Here is a 21,898-nt window from a genome sequence, read left to right on the forward strand (position 1 = left end):
ACTGCTTGTTCGAAAGCTGTAATAGCAGCTGGTACAGTGTGCGGAGGGGGTACAAACGTCGATTTTGGTCTCAGGCCAGTATCTCCCTTACGCATTTCTGCATCAGGATCCTCTTTACCTTCAAAAAAGGCCTTCAGTTTTAGTTTGCGGAAAAAATCCGTGAGTTCACAATGTAATTTAAATTTATCAGGACGAGCCGTAGGCACAAACCCCAGTCCTTTCTCTAATACTCGTTGTTCCGTGGGTGTGAGTTCCAAATCCGACAAGTTGGTGATTAGACTTGTTGGTTGCTGGCCCCTGGTTGTGGTGTCTGGCTCCTCGTGCGGTTCCCGACAGCTTCGTCTGTTTGCCAGGAGACTTGGTTGGGGGTTCTCTTGTTCCTCCCTCTGCCTCTGCGGCCCCGTTCTAAAAAAGGCTGCTGGTATTGGTTTTGGGGGGGAGGAGGAGGAGGGTGATGCCATCCTGGGTTCCAACCCATCATAGGGAATTGTGGGTGTGGAAAGGGGAATGGTGGCGGCCCGTATCCGGCATGTGGTGCCATTGCCCAACTTGGTGCTTGGTTGTGGTTCTGGAATCTTTGATTGCCTCTGTGGCCTCTATTGCCTCGTCTCCCTCCTCGTTTGTATGAGCCTGTGCTTGACCCACTACTATTGGAGGAATTATCATCTGTTGCATCTGATTCATTCAAGCCCTTTGTAGGTGCTGTATAATCAGGGTCAGCGTAAGGGTAAGTTTTGTTGAATTCAAATTTCTTAAGGTCTTTCTGAAATTTGGTTAGTTTAGACTGCAATAGGTTTTCTTTATATTCATTCATTTCACGATTGATCTCATCTAGTTTCTTTTTGTAGCCGGTCACAGTTGTTTTAAATTGTGATTCCGTCTCCTGTATTTCTATCAATAGGATGTCAGAGAGACGCAGGGCAGTCTTAATGATCAGGACGAGCCAATCACGCGTGCAATGCCACGCGATCATGGCCCAATCTTTCCTAAATTGTGCATCATCTAGAAAGATGCGGGGGGCATTGGTCACCAAAAGGCCTTTTGGTGCTGAGTTGGAAGTCAGGTATTGCTTCATTATCGTCCCATGTAAGATGGTGCGTATACGATCACGTTTCTGTTCCGTTAATTTCTCCCAGTCTGAGGTGTGTGCTATGGCTTGTGAAATTGCCGGGTCTGCAAAGAGATTGGCATCTGCCATTATCGCATCTATTTCTGCTTCCGAGAAGGTTAGACCCAGATTCGACATTATGGGATCTGCTTGGTGGGTGGTACTCAATCAGAGTTGGCGGTAAACCAATTGAGGGTCCCTTGGTTTCAGGAGAGGGAAAAAAGGAAGAAAAGAGAAATAATCTCTCACAGCTGTGCGCTGCTTAAATATTTACAAACAATAAGAGAGAGAGGGAGAGTCGTGAACACTCTTAGTCCCCAAATTATAATATGTAACAACAACAAAAGAGTGTTCCTGTTCTGGTTCAGGTGGAAAAAGGGCACAGAGCACAAGGAAACAACAAAGCCCAATAGGTTTGTTAGGAAAGCCCTCACTCACCGACCTGGTCGGTGACTTGCTTCATCATCGGGCCCCACCGGGTGTGACCGAATGTCACCCCGGTGTGCTTCGACGCCAGAGTTACTGCGGAGCTGGTTTTCGTGATGGGAGGGCTATGTGGAAAATTACGTGAATAGTGTCAAGTGGTGAGATTAAAATTGCCTTGTATGTGTCAAAAATTTAATTTTAATCAAAGACCATCAAGGGCAAGGTTAAAAAATGTGTAGGTGAGTAGAGCCAACTAATTGGATGGTCTTACTCCCTCTAGCATTAAGTGAATATGTGAATGGTCGACATGGACATGTTTCAGCCGGTGTGGTATCATTAACCTGGCATTCGTCAGGACCTATGGTGTTAAACCGACTTCGAAAATAACAACAACAGAAGTCCCCCTCACGTGTGTCACCACGTACGGTGCACTATCCAACCAGTTGAAAAAATCAATAAACAAGAACTGGAAAATCGTCACCAGCATCAAGAAGGACTGGCAAAAACCACTGTTTTCCTTTAAGAAAGGGCACAGTCTCAAGGATGCTCTGGTCCACACCAGACCTAAAATACTACCTGCAACCCCGATGAGGAGTATAACTGACACTTGGAACCTTCCTAAAGTGACGGGCCACTTCCCTTGTTCAAACTGCTCTGTCTGTCACCTAACTACCCCGACAAAATCCTTGACTCTGGAACCCGGTAAAACCTGGTGGCAGAAAGCCCACACTAACTGTAACTCTGTCAATGTCGTGTACCTCGTCACCTGCCCATGCTCACTCCGTTACGTGGGTATGACAACCCGTAAAATAAGGCTACGGATATGTGAGCACAGAAGTAACATCAGGTGCAAAAAAGCCACGACAAGAATGAGTGACCATTTCCTCCAGACCAATCACACCACCAACGACCTGAAATGGACTGTGATTGAACAAATCGTTGGGGGCCCCAATATATCTGAGAGACTGTTTGAAAAGGAACAGCGTTGGGTGTATCGCCTTGGCACCCATACTAATGGCCTTAATGATGACATTCCTTGGGGTTCTGTTCTCAAATAAATGACTGAAATGAATATCTGTTATCCCAAGATCTGTATCTGTTCCCACCAACTCCCTTTGTCTGCTACGGTGTTACTTTAACTTTCTTAACTTTCCTAGATCAGTTTTTACCACTCCACTGGTCTTGATAACACCCATCCTGAACTCATGAGCCAGTTATACTTTTCACTGACTCTGATTATACCCCTCACGCGCACACCAAATTGCGCTCTTGTGTTTCCATCCGTGTTCAAGTCTCACCTCGTCTGCGCATGCGCATTACGAGTAGTGTCACTATCCCGAATTCCGAAGGAAATCATGTCTGCGCATGCGCCTCAATCCGCGCGTAATTCCCGGAAGTGAGTAGCCTGCCCGGACCAGGCTAGCAGTCTAGCCCTGGAGTACATCCTCAACGCATGCGTGGTAGGAAGGCTGAAACTCCCGGAAGTGGTGTCGCGCCTTTTTCCTCACCGGCAACGCATATAACCGCCTTCACCCTTCCCAACCGGATCGACGAGACCCGGTCCTGAGGGCGTGTAGGCTTATCTGCAGGAGACGGACGCCGTGGGCGTGAGTACGAGTCCGGCTGAGAAACCATTCAGAGCTAAGTAGTGTTAACTGCTGCTTGACCAGGCTTTGGTGTCCCTTTTTCTTCCCTCTGTTTTGCTTTGCAGGATGTGCCAAATGCGCCGTCCCCTCCCTCCCGCGGTCTATGGGGTGGATTTTCATCCCTGGTGAAGTGAGACCCTCCCTCTTTCTCGCCACTTCTTGACTGCTTCATTGCTGACTGGCCACTGGCCATTTGGCCCATTGATCGATGAGTGACAGAATGTTGCGTGTTTATTTTCACTGCCATTTCGCCCTCATTTCACGTATCAATACCCTCCCCTGTGCACTTACACAGTTAGATTTTGCAAAATTGGCAATCTACTTTGACAGTGCCACCATATTAACAATATGACTTATCGTGTAGCCTCAGCCAACGGCAGAGCCACGCACCTCTGCTATTCTGCATGAGTGGTGCACCCTGGCACTATGAGCACTAGAAATAGACTGAATCTGGCTAAATCAATTGACAAAATATTCTAATTATGTTTCTTTTGTCTTGTGTTGTCTGTGTTTTCTTACCTTCACAGGTGCCTTTTTATTTTTAGTCTCTAAATTTTAGAGGCTGGAGGTGTGTGCGTCCTACCTTCGGGTGGTGAAGCCCGCCTCTGTGTTTTTGTGCACTTCACAGATCTTTTAACTTTCAAGCCCTCTGGTAGGGTGGGCCTTAGAGTGCCCATACCGCCGAGGTTTAACACCATAGGTCCTGACGAATGCCAGGTTAATGATACCACACCGGCTGAAACATGTCCATGTCGACCATTCACATATTCACTTAATGCTAGAGGGAGTAAGACCATCCAATTAGTTGGCTCTACTCACCTACACATTTTTTAACCTTGCCCTTGATGGTCTTTGATTAAAATTAAATTTTTGACACATACAAGGCAATTTTAATCTCACCACTTGACACTATTCACGTAATTTTCCACATAGCCCTCCCATCACGAAAACCAGCTCCGCAGTAACTCTGGCGTCGAAGCACACCGGGGTGACATTCGGTCACACCCGGTGGGGCCCGATGATGAAGCAAGTCACCGACCAGGTCGGTGAGTGAGGGCTTTCCTAACAAACCTATTGGGCTTTGTTGTTTCCTTGTGCTCTGTGCCCTTTTTCCACCTGAACCAGAACAGGAACACTCTTTTGTAATTGTTGTTAATAGCCTTCTTAACCGTTGTTGTTAGGTGGCCATATGTGCTGACACAAACCAATTTGTCTTAACTGTGTTTAGGGTAGGTCCGAAGGAGAGCCTCTCTGTTGTTGTTCCTAGCTCGTTTTGCCACCCTGTGAATGATGTCCTGTAAATATTTTCTTTGGGCAAGATGGGTGCTCAATATAGCCACGTGTTCCTTAAATTTGTCGATTTCTGTACAGTTCCTTCTGATTAACCCTGGGCGTAGTTCATGTAGTAGCACTACGCGTAGCTTCGCGAAGTGCACTTCGCACTAGGCGAGTACACGTAGATACGCAAACTGTGTAGTGCACTGTGCAAAATGCTGTTCACACTTATTGCACAGTGCCGGATGCTTGTCCGCACTGTGCAATCAGTGCAAACCGCATCTTGCACAGTGCAAGCGGTCGTTCTCTTCCAGGGGATCCTCATCAAAGTCATAAGCACTGAATATTCCCGCCCATGTGCGGGACCCCGGAAACAATATAAAAATATATATGTAAAAAACACATATATCTAACTCCACATATATGTATGTACATATATTATTTTTCTCATACCAATGCAGCCCCCAAAAAAGTGGCTAACACAATGTAAAAACTTTGTACATGTACTACAATTATAAAGGAAACAAATAACACATTATATCAAATATACTTTGAATTTTGTGTTTTAATGAGTAAAACCACTCATAACTCCTGAAAATTGCTCATAGAAAGACATTGTTAGTCTCAGGCTGCATTGAAAAGCAATAACACAGAAAATGAAAGCATTTTCAACCAAAAAACTGGCACTGTGCCTTTAAGGCAGCCATGAATCCAGGCTTCCCATCATGCCTCAGGGGTGACAGTTAGGTCAGTTGTTCTTTCCGGCTCCTTCTGTCAGGACCCTGGTTCACAGCTCTCACCTTTTTTTGACTTTCTGTCAGAATTACTTGGTGTTTTCTTAAAATTTTTGATCTCACTCGACGGTTTTTTACCTTAGAGAGATAGTTATACCTTTTTTGGGCTCAAAAAAGGTTGATTTTTTGTCAGAAATGCCTAAGGCTCTTTTTGACACCTGCTCTGCCTGTGGGCATAAGAAGGCTTGGTCTGATACACATCCTGTTAGTATTCGCTGTCTACCTGACTCTCATGAGGTAGCATCTTGTGTCCACTGCCAGGCCTTGTCGTCCAGAACTCTCAAGGACAGAGAAAGAAGCAGGATTTATGGACTTTCTGAGAGAGGTAGGTCTCCAAAGAGACTTATGAAGCGGTCGACGTCGAAGAAAGTTCCGACCTGCTCTCCTTCGGCGTCGGGATCGGCGTCGAGGTCTCCAACGACAAAGAAGGTGAAGTCTTCAGCGTCGAAAGTCAGGACTCCGCTGCCGTCAACCGGGCGATGCGCAGCGTCGAGTGCAACGTCGAGGTCTCCGTTGAAGCAGGGCGGCTCAACGTCGAGACTTCCGTCGTCGAAGGCTCAGGTAGAGTCTTCGACGTCGAAGCCTCCGCCGTCGCCTAGTCATGGGCGCTCGGCGTCGAGGCAGCCTCCGTCGCCGTCTGGTTATAGACGCTCGACGTCGAAGCATCCTCCGTCGTCGCCAGGTCATCGGCGATCGACTTCGAAGCATCACCCGTCGTCGTCAGGTCATCGGCCTTCGACGTCGAGGAAGAGATCGACCTCGAAACATCCTTCGTCGTCGCCAGGTCATCGGCGTTCGACGTTGAGGGATTCTCCGTTGCCGACCCATCGGCATTCGACGTCGAGGCATTCATCGTCGTCGAAGCTTCCTCCGTCGACGTCTCACCATCGACGCTCGACGTCGAGACATTCACAAACTTCGGCAGGGAACTCGCCGTCGAAAGTTGGACAAAGTTCGACGTTGGAGAAGCCGGTGCGGACGTCACCTCCTCGGAGATCGACGTCGAGGCAGGGAACTCCAGTGGTCCAACCTCAGACAGTGGCGCAGCAGTCTATAAGGTCGTCGGGGTCTGCCTCAGCTGCGGAGGATGACCATGGCTCTCAAGTGAGTGACAGTCACGCTGCCAAGCGGAAGAGGTCTCCGGAACGGAGAGACTCTCGTGGTCGCTCCAAGTCTGCGGCTAGCTCAGGTTCGGACTCTGGCCCGGATGTGATTATTTATCAGTCAGGCAGCGAGGCATCCCGGCATTCGCAAAAGGATGCAACGCCTCCATCACCTACTGTCAAGCTTTCACCGAGATGGTACAAACCACTGTATCACTGGGCTCCGGACAAGGAGACAGCGGATCGGTTGCAGCAACCGTTCTCTAGGCCTAGAGAGCGGTTGCGCTCTCCGGTGAGGCAGAAAGAAAAATCACGCTCTCCAGTTCGCCAGAAAGAGAGATCACGTTCCCCAGTTTGCCAGAGAGAAAGATCACGCTCTCCAGTACGCCAGAGGGAAAGATCACGTTCCCCAGTTCTACAGAGAGAAAGATCACACCAGAGGGAAAGATCACGCTCTCCAGTTCGCCAGAGGGAAAGATCGCGCTCTCCAGTTCGCCAGAGGGAAAGATCGCGCTCCCCAGTTCGTGAAAGGGAACGATCGCGCTCCAGAGTGCGAACAGACAGGCGTCGTTCACGCTCAAGAAGCACAAGGAGAGGCCGAAGAACTCCCTCTACTTCTTCCTCGACCCGCTCTCACAGAGACTACTCTCCTACCCTGACAGACTCTCCTTCAACGAGGGTATCTCCAATCGATGATATCTTCACTTTTCAAGACGTACTGGGTAGGGGAGCTCTTAAGCTGGGAGTTGCCCTAAAAGCTCCGCAGATCAAGACCTCTATAATATTTGAATCACTGCAACATAGGTCTGGTGCCGGGGATTATTGAGCCTGTTATGGACATCTTCCTGACCCCAGCGACGGTCAAGGCAGCTCTGGCAAGGATTCTTAAGAAGTACAAATCTCCAGAGGACGATCCGCTATTCCTCAGAGCTGATCCTCCCCAGACTCAGTGATTATTGCGGCGGCGAGGAAGTCCAATGCAGTTGCCTCATCCTCCACTGTTCCTCCGGATAAGGACAGTAAGATGCAAGACTCGTGGGGAAGGCGGGTCTGCAATACATCGGCGTCTTTTCTCAAGGTTGCCAATGCGGAAGCCCTCCTGGGGCGTTATGACCGCTCCCTGTGGGATTCTCTGCAACGTTTTGTGGAGAAACTCCCAACAGAAGACCGTAAGGACTTTGAGGAAATCCTCCTGGAAGGTAGTCAAGTCTCCAACCAGGTGATAAGTGCCGCAGCGGATGGAGCTACTCTAGCAGCTCATGGGTATGCTCATGGGGTAACAGCAAGAAGGTCATCATGGTTGCGCCTGACGGCTTTAAAACCAGAAGCCCAAGCGCGTATATTGAACTTACCTTTTTCAGGTGCTTCTTTGTTTGGCGCAAGTGCAGACGAGGAAATGCAGCGCATGAAGGCAGAGCTGGAAACTCTAAAGGCGGTGGGTCTTGAGAAAAAGAAAGAGTTCAAGAAGAAATTTCGCTCTTTCAACAAGGGCTCTACAAAACAGCGGGTTCAAACCCCGAACTGGCAGAAGAGCCAAGATCAGCAGGGGCAGCAAAAGTCCCAGTATAAAGGCAAGCGCAATTACAAAGGAAATAATCAGCGCCAAGGCAACAACAACACCGGCAAGGTTCAAGCCAAGCAATGAGTCGTTTCTTCCCCCAGCGCCGTGGACCACTCCAGTGGGGGGAAGCCTGTCAAAGCATTTGAAAGAGTGGCAAAGCATCACAAAAGACAGATGGATGTTGTCTACGCTTCAGAATGGGTACTGTCTTCGTTTCAGTCGTCAGCCTTCACCAGTTCCCCCAATGTCTACATCAAATCATCAGCTTCACCTTCTGCAAAAAGAAGTCACCACTCTGCTCGAAAAGTCAGCTATCGAGAGAGTTCCGGTCTCCCAAAGGGGAAAAGGGGTGTACTCCCGTTATTTTCTGGTCAAGAAAAAAGGACAGAAGGCAGAATACAGGCCCATCCTGGACTTGCGAACGCTGAATCTGCATGTCAAAAAGGAAAGATTCCGCATGTTGGCGCTTCACCAAATATATCCGCATCTCAGGAAGGGAGATTGGATGTGTTCGCTGGACCTTCAAGATGCTTATTTCCATGTCCCAATACATCCCAGTCACAGAAGATTTCTTCGGTTCAGGGTGGGGACCTCTCACTTTCAGTTCAAAGTCCTGCCGTTTGGATTAAAGTCGGCTCCTCGGGTGTTCACGAAGTGCGTGGCGGTGGTCGCAGCTGCACTACGTCACAGAGGGGTCTTCGTGTATCCATACTTGGACGATTGGCTGGTGAAAGGTCCTTCCCCAGTCAATGTAAGGAATCAGTTCCAGACTTGCATACAGCTCTGCCAGAGACTAGGGCTACATGTCAACTTCGGAAAGTCAGTCATTCAGCCCATCCAGAGGATTCACTTCCTTGGTGCTCTGCTAGACTCCGAAACAGGAAAAGTGTTTCCTTCGGAGGAGAGACAATCATCAATCGCCCAGAAATGTCAGCTGATTCTTCGCAGCAATACTCAGAAGGTACGCAGAATTGCCTCCCTGCTAGGGTCGATGGCGTCTTGCATCTTCCTGGTTCCGAATGCCAGACTCCACATGCGTCGTCTTCAGCAGGATCTAGAGGACAAGTGGGATCAGCAATCGGCTCGCTGGGACGACCACATCACTATCTCAGACGCAGCTCGAGCGTCTATTCCGTGGTGGACAAAAGCTCAGAATATGCAGGTGGGAATCCTGTTCCATCAACCTCCTCCTACACAAACGCTGATCGCGGACGCCTCCCTTCTGGGCTGGGGGGCGCACATGGGTCCCCTGCAGGTTCAAGGTCAGTGGTCACACAAAGAAAGCACTTACCATATCAACATGCTGGAGCTGAGAGCAGTACACCTGGCTCTCAAAGCGTTCCTCCCCTCGATCCAAGAGTCATCGGTGCTAGTACAGACGGACAACACCACCACGATGTACTACTTGAACAAGCAGGGGGGGACGCGCTCTCGGACGTTGTCGTTGGAAGCGCAGAGGATCTGGCATTGGCTTCTAGCTCGAGAGCTGTCTGTCACGCCGGTTCACCTCCCAGGAGAACAAAACGTGAGGGCAGACGCTCTAAGCCGTCATTTCGACGACAAATTAGACTGGGTTCTTCACGACGAAGTGGTGGAGGAACTTTTTCAATCCTGGGGTCGTCCCTCCATAGACTTGTTCGCGGATGATCAAAACGCCAAATGCCGAAGCTTTGCCTCCAGATTCCACCGGCCAGGCTCGAGAGGGAATGCTCTTTTGAACGACTGGTCAAAGGAATTTGTGTACGCCTTTCCACCTCTCCCGTTGATTCCGAAGGTGGTGAGCAAGCTAACACACTCATGCACAACAATGATTCTGATAGCTCCCGATTGGCCGAGGCAATGGTGGTACATGGACCTGCTTCATCTGTCGGTGACACCTCACAAGAGGCTGCCATGCAGGCCGGACCTGCTGTCCAAGATGGACGGGAGGATCTGCCATCCCAACCTTCCGTCGCTGAGCTTGGCAGCATGGCTCCTGAGGTCATCCAATACGGCCATCTAGGGTTGCCAGAGGACTGCATGTTCATTCTGAAAGAGGCAAGGCGTCCTTCCACCAGACATTCGTATGCATGCAAATGGAAGAGATTTTATATGTGGCGTATACAAAATAGTCATGATCCTATCAAATGTCAAGAAGAAGCAGTTCTTCCTTACTCCCCTGCCTTCCGCGCGAGCCTTTAGCTTTAGCTACAGCCTGATTTTAACCCTGCACTTTCACAATTCAGCGCTAGCCTGCACTTTTTAAATACATATTTGCTCACCTTGGCTTCAGGGACCTTGCCCTCGACCCTGCCTCCCGCGCAGCCGAGCTTGACGCTGCTGCGGCCCCACTACCACCCGCCTGCCGCCTTCAGCGGACGCTCCCCCGGCCACGCCCACTTTTTTGGCCACGCCCACTTGGGCCGTTACTTAGGAGCTGACTGCGAGCTCTACTCTACTGGATCACTCCCCTGCCTTCCGCGGGAGCCTTTAGCTTTAGCTACAGCCTGATTTTAACCCTGCACTTTCACAATTCAGCGCTAGCCTGCGCTTTTTAAATACATATTTGCTCACCTTGGCTTCAGGGACCTTGCCCTCGACCCTGCCTCCCGCGCAGCCGAGCTTGACGCTGCTGCGGCCCCACTACCACCCGCCTGCCGCCTTCAGCGGACGCTCCCCCGGCCACGCCCACTTTTTTGGCCACGCCTCCAAGTTGCACTATAAATCATGTGCCTCCACCGTTCGCGCAGCGGACGGGCGCAGCGGGCGCGCCGTTTGCGCGCCGAAGGCGCGCCTAAGGCAAGCCCGTCTGCGCCCGTCCACGACGGGCCGGGACCAGGGGCCTTAGACTCTGCCCTTTCTTTGGTGTATTCCTCTGCCCAACTATTTTCCCTCTCTGCTTCTGTCCCCCTCTCCCCCTCCGTAGTCCAACACTTATCCTCGCACGGTATCTATGTCCCCCCTCGCCCTTGTCCTGTCTCTCCTACTCCCCTTCCCTCAATCTCTCCCACGCCCCCTGTTACTCGCCCCACTCCCGGCTCCCTTGCTGCCTCTGCTATGCTTCTCAACACTCGCTCTGCTGTAAAAAATCAAACTGCCCTTTTCAACCTTTTGGACACTGATTCCCCTGACTTTCTTTTCCTCACTGAAACTTGGCTTTCCTCTGACTCACTTCCGGACCTTCTTGCTATTCTCCCTGGCACCCACTATGCCCTTCGCGCTGACCGCCCCGATGGAAAAACTGGAGGTGGTGTGGCTATGATAGTTCGCCGCTCTTTGAAATTCCAGCTTCTCCCGCACCCTTGCATTCCCAGTGTTGACTTTCTGGTGGCCCGCTCTCTCAATCTCCCGGTACCCCTCACGGTGATACTCATGTACCGCCCCCCTCAAAGCATGCCATCATTTGTGTCTACCTTGCAGGACCTCTTGGCCACCTTGGCTGTAAATAATTCCTCGCTACTCCTGCTCGGCGACTTCAATTTTTGGCCGGGTGATCCGAGGGAGGACTCCTCTTCTAAAGACTTTTCTGCTACCATTCGCTGCCTCAATTTCTTACCCCACGTATTGGCCCCCACCCACACCCACGGTCATATCCTGGACCAGATCTGGTCCTTACGCTGTAATCTCTCGGCCACTTCTATTCTCCCCTGTGTATGGTCGGATCATTCCTTGATCTCCTTCTCCATCCACCTGGGTCAAACCGAGAAAGCCTCCCTGCCTAAAAACATCTTGGCTCGGAGTTGGAACAAGACTGATCTCAATGATCTTTCTTCCTCTCTGTCTTCATCGGCTCCTACCCTGACCAACCTGTCTTTGGAAAGTCAGGTGGATGCCATTAACATCTGGCTCTCTTCGGCGTGTGACCGGGTCGCCCCACTCAAAAAGATCAGATCAGCTCGCCTTCATGATGCCCACAAGTGGTTTTCCAACGACCTCAAAACCCTGAAATTAGAGCTTAGGCGTTCGGAGCGTCGTTGGCGCCGCAACTACTGCCCTACCCTCCGCCTTAATTACAAAGCCCTCCTCTCTAACTATAAAAAAGCCATCTTAGCGGCCAAATCCAAATATTTTACTGAGCGCGTAGCCCTCTCGGCTAACAAATCCCGCAAGATCTTCTCACTGGTCCACAGTCTTTCCACCTCTGACCGTGCATGCCTTTCTCCTGCCCCCTCTCAATCTCTCTGCCACTCTTTGAATGATTACTTTATCAATAAAATCATTACCATTAAGGCTAACATTCCGATCGTGCCTCAACCTGATTTGCCGGATCATTCTCACCCCTCTCCCTCTGCTTTGGATCACTTCGAACCTATCTCACCTGAGCTCTTCCTTGACCTCCTTGTCAAGGTCAAGTCCGGCTCCCCCGCGGACTGTGCACCTGCACGGATCCTCAGATCTCTCTATACCAGCTGTCCCATCCCTCCCCTCACTTTTCTCAACTCTTCCCTGGCTTTGGGTTGTGTCCCCTCTTCCTTTAAATCTGCCATTGTTCTTCCTATCTTGAAGAAAGCCGGCCTGGACCCCTCCCTTCCATCGAATTTCAGGCCGATCTCCCTTCTCCCCTATCTAGGGAAGATTCTTGAGAGCTATGTGACATCCTGCCTTTCCATCTACATTGAGGAGAACAATATCTTGGCCTCTCACCAGGCTGGCTTTCGACCCGGCCACTCTACTGAGGGTGTGGTCCTTGCGGTCCTGGATGAACTTAAGGGGAAGGCCGACAGCAACCTCCCCCAGGCCTTAGTCCTCTTGGACCTGTCCGCTGCGTTTGATACGGTCGATCATGCCATTCTTCTCGACCGGGTCAGCGCAGCGGGCATCCAAGGCACTGCCTTCTCCTGGATCGCATCCTTTCTTCAGGGCAGATCACAGGCAGTTCACCTTTCTGACTTCTCCGCTCCCCCTCTCCCGGTCACTTGTGGGGTACCCCAAGGCTCTTCCCTCTCCCCTCTTCTCTTCAATCTTTATATCCGCCCCCTTATCTCTTCCCTTCTCGAGCTGGGGGTCTCGGTGTATAACTACGCAGACGACCTCCAGCTCGTTTTCGATCTCTCCTCCCCAACTGACTCTCTCCCCAAGTTTTGCTCTACCCTTGTCTTCATTTCCCAGTGGATGAGCTTCAATCATTTGAAGCTCAATCCCGACAAGACAGAGCTCGTTCTCACCGGTGGCCCTTCTAATCCCTGGTCCTCAGTTCATTGGCCCCTTTCCTTTGGCCCTCCCCCCTCCCCAGTTCCCTCTGTCCGGACTTTGGGCATCAAGATCAGTAATGATCTATCTATGCATGCCCAAATCAGTTCCGTCGTCTCCTCCTGCTTCCTTTCCCTCCGCCTCATTCGCAAAATCTCTCGTTTTTTTTCTGTTGATGCTCTCAAAGTTATTATCACTGCCCTCATTACATCCCGCCTGGATTATGGAAACGGCTTGTACGTAGGCATTCCCGCCTACGAAACTCGCCGTCTCCAGGCCATCCAAAACCAGGCGGCCCGTCTTATCCTCCGTCTTCCCAAATCCTCCCATATCACTCCGGCCCTCTAAACCCTTCACTGGCTCCCCGTTCATTTCAGGTCCCAGTTTAAACTTGCCTGTTTGGCCTTCCGGGCGCATGCCCGTTCTGCTCCGCTGTTCATTAACTCTTTAATTTCTTCTCATGCCCCTTGTCGCTCTCTCCGCTCTTCCTCTCTCTCTCTTCTTCACGTCCCCCGCTTCCGTAAATCCCGCACCGGGGGCACCCGCTTCTCGGTGCGGGCCCCCCAGATCTGGAACAATCTCCCTCTCTCCATTCGTTCTATCCCTATTTTTTCTCACTTTCGTAAAGCCCTGAAAACTTTTCTTTTTCTTCAGGCTTTCCCTAGCTAATCCCCCTGGGCCCCTTGGCAGATACTGATGTGTTCCTCAGCGCCAGGAAGCCGCTTGGCCGCAGTGCGCTCTAGAAATTTCTTTTTCATTTCATTGTTGTATTTAGCTAAATCAGGTTTGAAGTTTAATTCCATCAAGGTGCACCTAGCGGCCATAACGGCTTATAGGCGGTCGCCTGCTCAAACCTCTTTTTTCCAGCTAGCATCTGTCAAGGACTTCCTGCAAGGGTTGAAAAAAGTATACCCTCCAGTGCGTCCTCCTTCTCCACCCTGGGAGTTGAACTTGGTGCTATCAAAATTAATGGGTCCTCCCTTTAAACCCATTCACAAAGCCACTTTAACACATCTTTCATGGAAAGCGGCTTTTTTGGTGGCTATCACGTCGGCTCGCAGTGCATCGGAGCCCTATACGGTGTTCCATTTGAATAGGGTGGTGCTGCGGACGCATCTATCTTTTTTGCCTAAAGTGGTGTCAGATTTTCATGTAAATCAGATCATTTCTCTACCCACTTTTTTTCCCAACCCCTCTACTCCAGCTGAGAGGGCTCTACATTCTTTAGACCTAAAAAGGGTTTTAAAATTCTATCTTGACAGGTCTAAAGTGATTCGTCATTCTGATCATCTTTTCATTAGCTATGGATCGATCAGGACAGGCCATTCTGCCTCGAAGCGTTCCATTTCCAGATGGATCGTTTCATGTATTAAACTTGCTTACCAGCTAGCGCAAAAACCCCTGGGTTTTTCTCCCAAGGCACATTCCACCAGGGGAAGAGCTGCTACTGCGGCTTTTCTCAATAATGGGCCCATGTCTGAGATCTGTAAAGACCTGGCGGTCCGTCCATACATTTACCAGACATTATTGTCTTGATTCTGACACAAGAGCAGATACCCAAGTAGGCCAAGCCTCCTTGCGGAATCTGTTTAGCAGCCAGGCTAGGCTGTGATGTTGGGTCTTTTAAGGTAGAAGATGTACTTCTCATTTACCTGCAGGTGGTTGTTGGGCTTGCTATTCTATTCGGTGCTTATGACTATTGATGAGGATCCCCTGGAAGAGAAGGATAAGTTACTTACCTGCAATCCTAGTTCTCTTCCAGGGGTATCCTCATCAAAGTCATAAGCAACCCACCCGCCTCCCCAGGTAAATGAGAGCTGTACGTTTTCATATGTGTATTTAGCCCTGACATCAGGGTTATGCAAAGAACAACTGACCTAACTGTCACCCCTGAGGCATGATGGGAAGCCTGGATTCATGGCTGCCTTAAAGGCACAGTGCCAGTTTTTTGGTTGAAAATGCTTTCATTTTCTGTGTTATTGCTTTTCAATGCAGCCTGAGACTAACAATGTCTTTCTATGAGCAATTTTCAGGAGTTATGAGTGGTTTTACTCATTAAAACACAAAATTCAAAGTATATTTGATATAATGTGTTATTTGTTTCCTTTATAATTGCAGTACGTGTACAAAGTTTTTACATTGTGTTAGCCTCTTTTTTGGGGGCTGCATTGGTATGAGAAAAATGATATATGTACATACATATATGTGGAGTTAGATATATGTGTTTTTTACATATATATTTTTATATTGTTTCCGGGGTCCCGCACATGGGCGGGAATATTCAGTGCTTAAGACTTTGATGAGGATACCCCTGGAAGAGAACTAGGATTACAGGTAAGTAACTTATCCTTTTCTGCCGCTTGAGTAGAATTCTACTCGAGCAGCAGTTTTCTTAACGCGGACTGGTAGTTTCTCATCGCGAGCGGTCGCAACCAAACGGGACCACTCGCAATGAGAAACCTGACCTGACGTTGAGAATCTCGCCGGGAGGTTTATTTTCCACGCTCGCGATCAGCAACTTGATGTTGTTGATCGCGAACGAGGAAAAAGTCTCGCCGGGTTGTCATTTTGCTCGCTCGCGGTCGCCAACTTGACGTTGAGGACCGCGAGCAAGCAAAAAATGACCGCTACGCTACGCGTGTTTGCACTGTACTACGTGCTATTCGCGTAGTGCGAAGTAGCGCAAACTTCGCAAACTACGCGAGCGTAGCGTAGTACTTCGCCCAGGGTTACTTCTGATCCTGAGGAACTGACCAACCGTAAGGTTATTACGTTGTGTTTGTGGATGGAAACTATTGTAGAACAATTAGAAGTTGCGTGCATTCACATAAACGCATATGTGCACGCATTCGCGCGTACACGCACTGGCCTGTGCAAACAACCATTTGCACTCATTTTACACACATACATGCACTGAGTACACACTCACCTATAAACGTCCAAGCAAATATACATACATGCACATTCAAATGTGTCTAATCTGTGTTCACATGCTCACGATTACACATACACTCACCGGAGCACAGAAGGAATGCCTTAACGAGGAAGACCAAGGGGAAGAGCTCCACGTGGAGCGCTGTGTGGAGCAATGGTGGGGGGGGAGGCAGTTGAAGGAATGGATTGAGAGATTGTGAAGAGGAGATGAGTAAATCAAGAGAATGCAGTAACACAATTAGTTACATCACACTCATTACAAAATCTTCCACAGAAAATGAATTGGGCAAATGAATATGTTCGGAAAAAACTGATTAGTATTTAGACACATCTCAAATATGAAAGTTCACCTCGAAGATGCCTTAGATCAAGGAGCTCACCTAACATTCACCTCTTGGCATAGAAGTGCTGGTATATAAAGCTCCACACATGGGAAGGTGCCAAATCCCTTGTCTGCCATAAAAGGACCCATTACACTGACGTTGACTCACTTAAAATATTGATCAAGTATAGAACCTGTAATTTACGTTGCCGACCTCTTGGTATTTACTACTGTTTAGCACTGTTAGCACACCCTGTTTCATTTTCCGCCCTCAACCTCAGAGACTTGCCTATACCCTTTATGGCTATGCTGATGTCTGTGTCTGGGGTGGGTGGGGGAGGGGGACTGGGACTAAATTTCATGTAGTCCTATTACAGGAAACGCACCTAAACAAGACCGAGGTACACGCACTGCGCCGACGGTGGTGCGGGCAGCTCTATGCCACGGAGTACTCCTCCTATGCTCGAGGGGCACTCATATGGATACGGCCGGGCACTCCTTGGGCGGTCATGGACACACAGATAGACTCAGAGGGTTGGTATGCGATGGCACGAGGCAGACTCGATGGACACCCTGTGGTACTTACCTCCTTATACTCCCCAAACACTGAACAGGGCGGCTTCCTTGAGTGCCTCTCCACGGCACTGGCGCCCTGGCATGGGCTCCCGTGGATCCTTGGAGGCGACTACAATAGTGTCCTAGATGTACACTTAGACAGGTCTACCGCACCCCCAGCCAATGCGCAGACACACGTCACCATGAAAGCCCTCCTCAACTGGGCCCAGCAATGGAACTTACACGACGCATGGAGGAGACGCAACCCCGCAACGCGCACATATTCCTACTGGTCGGGTGCGCACGCACTGCACGTACGCTTAGATAGATACATGGTCTCCTCCGATCTCCTTCCCTTGGTCCAAGACACAAAATATATGGGCCGCACCCACTCAGATCATAATCCTCACACACTGGTCATCGCCTGGGACGACCCACATCCTCCCATTCCCACCTGGCGCCTCCAACCAGACCTCTTACTTGATGCGACCTTCCGTGACTCCCTACTTACACAAACGGCTTAATACTTTGATCTCAATGCTGGCACAGCGTCCTCTCCCCAAACCGAATGGGATGCCTTCAAGGTGGTGACCCGGGGACTCTGCTTGGGAACACAGGGACACATGCAACGCCAAATTGAACAGGACCTAACGCGACTTGAAACTGAATTACTGGACCTTGAGCACACTGTGGGGGGGGGATGCGACCACCCGACTGACGGAAGCTAGGGCGAAACAGGACCGCCTACTGGACCGTTTGCGAAGCGTCAACTTTGCAGCACACTCCGCCCGGGTCCACAGACAGGGTGACAGACCAGGCAAACTGTTGGCCTGGCTGATCGAGCGGGAGGATCGGTCGGCCCCAATATCGACCATACAGGCTGGAGACGGCGGATTGCTCTACTCCCAACGCCAAATACACGAGGCGTTCACGGGTCATTACTCGGGACTATATCACTCCCGATTGCGCGTCCCCCTGGCTGACATCACGGGGTATCTCTCTGACATACAGCTGCCTGCCCTAACGGCGACACAACAGGATGTCCTCGGAGCACCACTGGACTCCGAGGAACTTCGTGACACCATCTTTAACCTCTCGAATGGCAAGTCTCCGGGACCGGATGACTTGCCGGCCGAGTTCTATAAGGCCGCCTCGGACATCCTGATCCCACACCTGGCAAAGATGTACTCCGCGGCTATAGATGACTTCGGCTTGCCCCCAACACTTAATGAGGCAACCCTCGTTTCCTTACTCAAACCTGGCAGGGATGGCACACAGATGGGTTCCTACCGCCCTCTCGCACTCCTCAACACAGACTACAAAATCCTCGCCTCCGCACTTGCTCGCAGACTAGCCCCTATGGTTCCTGCGCTGGTGCATCATGACCAAAATGGGTTCGTACAGACAAGACATACGTCCCACAACATCCGCCGCCTGTTCCGCTTGCAGGAATACGCCACGAGACAGTGGCCATGAGCGGGGTGCCTAGTGCTAGACCTGGAGAAGGCGTTCAACTTGGTGGAATGGCCCTACCTGCGAGCGGTCATGGACAAATTCGAGCTGGGGGACGACTATCAGACTATGGTTGGACTCTTATACCGCAGACCCACGGTCCGAGTCCGTACTGGAGCGTTACTCTCCGACCCTATTTGTGTGCGGAGAGGCACCAGGCAGGGTTGCCCACTGTCACCCCTGCTGTTCTCCTTAGCGGTGGAACCCCTAGCTGCGAAACTCCGGTCACAAGGAATAGATTGGGGTATACCGATGGCGGATGGACTACATGTAGTGTCATTGTATGCTGATGACCTTCTCTTGTACGTCAATGAACTGAGCAACGTCCTGGCGTCCCTAACTGCCATTTTCAGCACCTTCGAGGAAATGTCAGGATTGCGGGTAAACTGGGCCAAATCGGGGGCCTACTCCTTCAACCCGAACGATCCTGAGTGCGAAATACGCATCGGGGGTGAGAGATTGCAGTGGTACCCCACCACGTTCAGATACCTTGGGATACACATCTATCGAAACCCCATAGATATCTTGGAGGGAAACCTGATGAGAGCGATTGCATCTACCCGAGCACAGGCTGGGTTCTGGAAGACACTGCCACTGAATGTTCCTAGCCGCATAGCCCTAGCAAAAATGATAGTCCTACCGAGGCTGCTGTACTACTTTGCAAACATACCGACTTATGTCCCTACCCGGGTGTTCCGAGACCTCGAGGTCCTGATGCGTGACCTGATTTGGAATAAAGGTCGGCCACGAGTTGCATTGACGAAACTCTACATGCCCACTGAAGAGGGCGGACTAGCCGTTCCCAACATGGAGTTGTACTATCTAGCGGCGCAAATGCAGTGGGTGTCAGGCTGGCTGGGTGGTAAGAACCTGGGAGACACGGCCACGGACACCGCTATCTGGTCCCTATTTCAGGTCCACGTGTTGTTTCATCCGCTGACACGGACTCCCCGACCGCCACAACTGCTGCTCGCGGTGGCGCGCAGGTGCTTCCTCCGCTGCTTGCGCCTGACCCGGGCGACAGTACCATATGCGCCAATACTGCCACTATTGGGTACCCCGACAATGGCGGGGACCCTAACAGCGGTACAGTTGGATAGTTGGACCACCGCGGGGGTGGAAACATTGGGCGACCTATACTCTGATGATGCCCTCCTACCCTTCGCAGATCTCGTAAGAGACGCATCCCTCCCGGCTGGGCAGTTCCTATTAAACGCATCCCTCATTCACGCGCTGACTGCTACTTGAGGAGACATGTCTGGTGAGCCACCAACACACCTCTTCATGCAATACCTTCATGTCATGAGCAACGGCACTCACATAATTCATTGGTTAACGCAAGCCCTCCTCCTACACACACATCCCACAACTGCACAGCTGAGGGAAAAGTGGCCGACTGACAGGGGGAGGGACTGGACGGACAAAGAGTGGGCTATGATCCTGGCTGACCCAGTGAACATCCCCCGCAACCCTCGCTTCAAAATCATACAGCTTTACATATTACACCGCGCAAGATAAATAAGTATTTTTCAGTCACAGACACTGCCTGTCACGTAAAGACCCGTGTGCTGCTCCCCCCCCTCCAAGTACCGGTTCCTGCGAGCCCCACACAGTACACCGAACGCCACCTACACGACCACCGTGCTCTGCCCACCGTATGACACGTGCTTGGCTGTTTCACACTGGCAATTGCCTGCCCCCCTCCCGGACGTGCGTCACCGCGCGCGGCGCTGCAACATAGGCCCGGACACCGTAGGATTGCACCGGAACGCTGCGCCCAACGGGCCTTTGGGACCCCCCTCCTGTAGCCTTGACGCGCGGAGACCCTGTCCTCCCCCCTGTCCCCCCCCCGGTCTCCCACCTGCTCGCCCCATAGGACACGACTGACACACTGTCTCCACACCCCCCCTCTCAACAGTATGGCAATCTCTACCCCTATCTACCCCTACCTGCCTCTTACATAGCTCATGTTACTGTTTATAGTTCATTAATAATCTGGTTTTATCTCCTTTTAGACCATGCCCATACGAATACAACTCTGCATTTCATACTCTACGACGCCCTCGGGCGTGACAGCTAGGGCCTAGGCGCATCACCTGAGTGCCGAGATAAGTGGAAGTCATTTTCGTCAGGGTGGGCGAGCAAGGCGACCACGCGCTCCAAACACGCTTAGACACTGAGCAACCTCATCACTCGTTCATATAACACCGTATTCACTTGAATGTCGACCCACACTGATACCCTTCCCAACGATGCACGACAGACATGGTGGACTCGACCGAAACTGACGCTGTAGATGAGTGCCAACCCAACGTAGCAACTCTGACCTTACAGACCCTATAAGAAAAATTCATAGACCACACACTTTCGTAGTACCGTATGATTGTATGATTGCAGAGTTCTGTGACATGTTGATGTGCGCTGCCGAACCCCAGGGTTGTCGGCCTTGAAGCTGTGTTCACTTATTCTATATAGTGTAATATTCATTAATCGCAGCTGGCCCGACTGGGTTGTAAGCTAAATGCTGTGTACAATGTATGTTGGACAAGAAAAGGTCTTTTAAAAAAAAAAAAAAAAAAAGTATAGAACCTGTAATTCGCTAACATTGTCTATATTAATAACATGTTGGTGCTAATCCAGAGTTATTTTGGTGTTCACTGTTTGTGGGGTTGTCAACTTTCATGGACCCAGCGATCTGTACAGTGGTTGGAATTGGCACTTTCGTAGTCCTTTTGGGGAAAGTGAAATATTCTGGTCAAGCCAAGAGGAACTCACCTCCTCCCTGATTACTGCAAACGGTCTTTCTGCTTTTGTCCCTTGCACCTTGGCCCTGATCATGCGAGGCTCTTGATTCCCAAAGGGACTGGGAACTCTGATCCTAATCGCATCAGGAGTTAAAAGGTTCCAAAATGTTAGTGTACCATTGCCGGGTGACTTGGGCCAAGAGCCGTTGATCGCAGCAGTGACTCATTTGGTATGGGTTATCATGGGTGAACTCATTATCCTTCCTCATACCGCCCCCAAATTTAATGGGCCTCCAAATATCATTAATTTCAGGTGGAATTTACACCACCTGCACTGGGACACTCATTGTAATGATTTCCTAATCACCTGGGGGTGAGGTGGTCCACCTACAGCCCTTCACAGGGACACTTGTAGTTCTTGGAATATTGAAGTGTAATTCTTTCCTCATCATCTGTGAGTAAGGTGGTCCACCGGTCCAGCTGCAGAGCTAAGCTCTGTGAAAGTCACCATCTCAGCTGTGGAACCGGTCTCCTTCAGTCTTTGCTTATTTCTTTGTTTAAAATGCTACATCTCGCAAAAGCTGTTCTCAACAGTGGATAGTGGGTTGCAAACCCATCAGTGCTAACTTGAGGAGCAGGTAGTTGCTGGTGGGGCAGTGCTTAATTTGTAGAAGAATGAGTGCCAGTGCCTAAAGTTCTGCTCTGGCGGTGCTATTAACAGTCACCGGATATCAAGGCTGCATAGTGTG

At 50.5% G+C, this 21,898-nt stretch overlaps 1 protein-coding gene across 1 annotated transcript in view; it reads left to right on the forward strand.

Annotated features, from left to right (window-relative positions):
* The window catches only part of NOS3 (nitric oxide synthase 3), a 999,469-nt gene that overhangs the window by 385,950 nt on the left and 591,621 nt on the right, over positions 1-21,898 (forward strand). The gene's annotated exons all lie outside the window — the stretch shown is intronic.

Source organism: Lissotriton helveticus, chromosome 10 (genome assembly GCF_964261635.1).
Source record: "Lissotriton helveticus chromosome 10, aLisHel1.1, whole genome shotgun sequence".
Lineage (NCBI taxonomy): Eukaryota > Metazoa > Chordata > Amphibia > Caudata > Salamandridae > Lissotriton > Lissotriton helveticus.